The sequence below is a fragment of the Astatotilapia calliptera genome, chromosome 9 (genome assembly GCF_900246225.1).
Source record: "Astatotilapia calliptera chromosome 9, fAstCal1.2, whole genome shotgun sequence".
Classification (NCBI taxonomy): domain Eukaryota; kingdom Metazoa; phylum Chordata; class Actinopteri; order Cichliformes; family Cichlidae; genus Astatotilapia; species Astatotilapia calliptera.
Genome location: NC_039310.1, coordinates 4,606,366 through 4,611,113, shown reverse-complemented (window position 1 = coordinate 4,611,113; position 4,748 = coordinate 4,606,366). Strand labels below are relative to the sequence as shown.

At 41.2% G+C, this 4,748-nt stretch overlaps 1 long non-coding RNA gene across 1 annotated transcript; it reads left to right on the top strand.

Moving 5' to 3' along the window:
- The first annotated feature begins 3,732 nt into the window (after positions 1 to 3,732).
- On the top strand, positions 3,733 to 4,528 carry LOC113029748 (uncharacterized). Its single transcript, XR_003273490.1, has 2 exons — positions 3,733 to 3,892; positions 4,343 to 4,528. It is a non-coding gene; the product is annotated as an uncharacterized LOC113029748 (long non-coding RNA).
- Positions 4,529 to 4,748: the final 220 nt, after the last annotated feature.

Sequence of the window (4,748 nt, the reverse complement as noted above, 5' to 3'; positions counted from 1 at the left end):
AATATTGTTGTCAGTGGATACTTAATCTGTGCGCGGTTTTCCACTATCAGCAACGATCGTTATGAATGCATGTGACTAGATGAATGCATGTGATTGGTATAAATGCAAGTGCAGAGGACTGTGGCTGGACTGATGATGTGGACTAAATGTGACTGACTTGAAATTGAGACGACAGTAACTATTTTAGAATTAGTCACTTCTAATGCCTAATCCACCCAAACAGTGAAAAGGGTGGATGTGTGTGTGTTTGTTTGCTTGTTTTTGCAGAAGCAGGAGGATGACAGAGACCAGAAGAGGAGAGACTTCATGTTTACATGAGTGTGGGCAGACTTAACCCTTAAGCTGCTACTTTTCTGTTTTACTGATTTTGTGTGAAAGAAACTGTTTTTACTGGATGCTTGTTGCTTATGGTAACACACTGTATTGTTGGAAAATGTCAAATGTTAGAAGTTGGCAGAAAACATAGCGGCCTTGAAGAGCGTGCAGAGAAGGCCAGCCCACATCAGCAGCAGTTAAGCCATGCTCTGATGAACGGCTTTCACCCAGCCACTGCTGACTTCATGAGGAAACAAAATTTTAATCAAAACACAGACGAATGCATGAATTGGGCCCGCCATGTGCAGGAAGTCACAAAGCTCTGACCATAGATTTAATTGAGGTGGATAAATGCTAAAAGTAGTGAGGTTGCACCTCCACATGACGACAGGGTGGATGCATCTATGTGTGTTTCTCTGTTTTTAAAGGAGTGGAAAGATGACAGCAACATCCCAGGTTGTGTGCTCATTTAACCTTTTAAATGCCACTTTCTGTGTCTGTGAATTTACCAGCGGAGTGTTATTATGACCTAGTATTGCCAAATGCAGAGGTCACTGTGAGAAAGTGTGTATACACCTGCGTGGCGCTAACATTTACATTCTCTTTTCTACAGCAGAGAGTTCATCATGTGATCTGATCATGTGATTGATAGCAGGACACACAACTGGTTAATGTTTTTTCTCACAGGATTACTGGGTTTATGTGTGAAGGCAACTGTGATTACAGGTTATACATTGGTTATGCAATTACACTATGTTGTTGAGAAAATGTTGGAGAACATGTGAATACAGTGTCAAACATGTTTGAAACCAGTATTACCTCTTTTACAGCAGAGCGTTAACTTTATGATCTTTTTGCAGCACCTCTGGAATCTGTTGATCCAGGAAAAACCTCCAGGGTGCTTCATATGTTTTGCTAATGTTTGTTTCTCTCTAAGAGTGCTCGTGGAGGATTCGGCACAGACACAAACAGACATAAGTGAAATGAAACAGGTTGTGCAGTGACTACAGAACATCTTACTGTTGGGCTCATTATCATATCACTGTTGAGCTCATAGTGTGAAAGCACGTGAGTGACATTACTTAAGAAAAGGTTACGATAGTTTTGATTAAACACATGGGGTGATTCATGATTTGGGTAAATTATGGCAACAATAGTGTTTTTAATTATCTGGGGAAATAAACTGCACATGGCACACTTGTGTCTGTGGTGTGGGATGCCTTATTGCTCCTATGACCCTACAGCTGTTTGCAAGTGTGAAGTTTGTATTTACTCACCCATTTTGCTTTCTATGTAATTGTGGTGTGGATGCAAACTCCAGGCAGAGCAAAGAGTTAGACCAACTTAACATGACGTGAATACTAATTTTATTCTCTAACACGGGGTTTACAGGGCTGGAGGAGAAGCCCTGATGTTGTCTGAGAAATGGTCTAATTAACCTTTTCTTTTGTTATTCTCCTAGTTCTGATGAGTTGACTCATGGGAGGGACCATGTGTCAAAAGGAGGAATTCCAGGTTTAACATGAAACAATACTTTCTATGTTTTCCATGATGATTTTGTCCATGGCTTTTTACTGGGATTTGTGGGATAACAGTTCATTGCAGGTATTAAACCTCTACAGGGCGTAAGTCCATGTTCAGATAAACTTTTGATGATCTATAAGTAAACTTCACTGAACTGAAAGGAAAATGTGGTTTGATGATGGTTGATATATTTTCCAAATGGTTAGAAGTTTTTCCTTCTAGTAAGGAGATACAGGTGCAGCAGCCAGTGGTGTGTCCAGCGGGGTGGCCTGGGGGGGGCACAGGCCACCCCCACAACCAGACTGGCCACCCCAGGTGCCACCCCGAAGGCAAAACAATAAAATTCAATGAAATGTCAAATGTTCGATTATGGTTTCACAGTGAAGCTCAGATATCCGAGTGTAAGTGAATGCAGCATCAGCTTCTGCACTATGAGCATCACGTTAGCAAAGGTAGGAGAGCCAAGCAGGAAACAGTTTTTCAGCGAAAGATTAACAGGTTAAGATAGCTGGACAGGCCATCGGACATACTGGGCAAATGCACGGTGTGCTGATGACTTATTTTATTTATTTATTTTGTAACAACATGAACAATGAGAGGTGGTGGATTGGCCAGATGCAGGTCGATGTGTAAAAATAAGTCAGTTGTTTGGTGGTGGCTATGGCGGGGCTTCCACAGAGGCAACAGGTGGATGAGGGAAGGTGAGGCAGGAGGAGGAGAGACCCGAGGCAGCCGCCGGTCCGAGTGTGAACTGAACTTCAGGTAAGAAGTTCTGACCTGCAGTCTATCTGGGTCAGATATAAACCAAGTTTAGGTGGAGTTTATTTTCATTCAAAGTCTTTATGGCTTTAATACCTGGGGGGCCGGTCTGTAGTCAAAATGCCCGATTTTCTGTCCCAGTCCAGCCCTGCAGGTTATACTGGCAGTGTCACCATGCCAGCTGACTGTATTTTATCATCAGCCAGTGTTGTTCTTTATCAATATTACCAAAGTTTACCATAAGGCAGCATAGAAAGTATTTACTTGCTTTCAGGTTTTATTCAAATGTTAGTCTTTTCAGTTGTTTCCCCACTTTTTTCCTGTTTCAAAATCAAACACCAGTTTGTGAGAAGATTATCTTCTTTTTTTAACAGGCAGATAAAGTTTTGCATTGGCTAATTTGTCAATTGTTTGTTACAAATGTTCATATTTTAATATTCAAAAATGTTTTTGCCCAAAACATATGTGCACTACATGTCAGTAAAACTACTATGCAAATACTGCTGTCCTTGACTGCTGAATAAACACTGACAAAGCACTGATTGTATCTCTTGTACTTTATCAACGCAGTATCTAAAAACTTTGCACCGTAGTGGTTAAAATCTCATTCTAATAAGAGTTAAAAGTGCATTCGGTTATTAGGTTTATAGGATTATTGAATTATGGTGAACGGTTGGTAGATTTGTTTTTAACATTATCTGCCAATTACATCTGCCACCCTTCTCCAAATCTGTGCCCCTACCTGGCCCCCCCAACAAACATTTCTAGACACGCCACTGGCAGCAGCCAGAGTATTGCTGGAAGAAATCATCCCAAGGGTGGAATCTCCAGACTGAGATTGAGACTGGGTGCTGATCAGAAGTCTTCAGAGACCCAGCGAGAACTAGGAAACACTCGTGCCAAGCTCCAACTCAGCGACTGCAGAGCAGACTCTGTGTCAGGGATCAGCGAATGAATGCAGATAACACCTGCTTAAACAACCAATCAGTTTCCCTGGAAAGCTTAGTATGTTTTTAGGTTAAGGAGGTCGTTGGTGTGACGTTAATAATCATTTTATAAATGATATGTGTAACCCATATCAACTACTCCCTGTCACATGACCCACGTCAGCTGATTTGAGGTCCCTCCTCTTCTGATTGGCTCCTCCCACGTCGCGGCAACTCTGAAAACCGGCTGTGGAGGGATACTTCCGGGTTCGACTCCTGCTGTGGCTGTGAGCTTATGGCATTTAGAGCGGTGTTGGAAAACAAAGCGTTTTCTCCCCTCAATTCATCTTTAAACTTTAAACTCAGCGGTAAGTGTCCTTAATATCTTTCAACCTTTGGTTGTCAGTAACCAGCCGATCGTTTTCGCGATTAAAAAATGACTTTGTGCGGCGGCGCTCCCACCGCGAGCAGAACTCCGGTTCAAAAACCGCTGTTTTTGAACACTTTCTTTACTTAAGCATTTTTATGGGCTTACTTTGAAACAAAGTGCGATTGAATGATTATTGTTATGTGTTGCCTTGAATTCGGCTATGCTGTCTGTTAGACAGCTGTTTTCCTTTATTGTTGTTTTTGTATTGTTTGTAGCGAACGCTACTGGACTGTATAGATTAAGCTACGTAGCCAAGATGATTAATGATTTAACTGTTGTACATTGATTGATGATTTGCATTGTTACCTAGACTTGCAGAAGAATATACTTGTTTACCGGTAAACTGAATCGAACTTTATGTGCTAATGGACATTTTTCTGACCTACAGGTCAGGTTTTTTTTCCCTCTTTGAATTGATCTTCTTCATATTGAAGTGGCGAGCCGGTAGGACCATTCTTTCTTTTCCCCCACTTAGCCGTCTTTGGATTACGGACATATTTCCCCCTTGTATGAAGCTGGACCCTAAGGAGGAATACCTTAAAAGTGAACTTTAAAAAGAAAAGGACCAAAAAAAGGACTCTTAGCAAAAGGACTCTTGCACAGAAAAATCACAGCACTGATTTATTATTTAATTGTGGACATTTACGTTGTGTGTTGTGTTAATTATTTTGTTCCCTTTCCCCTATTTATTCAAAATATGTTTGGTACAAGACATTGCAGTTTTTGGTCTCATCATTCACACCATCTGGGCTCCATAAAGAACTATTTCTTCTGCGCGTCAGTCAGTAAATTCA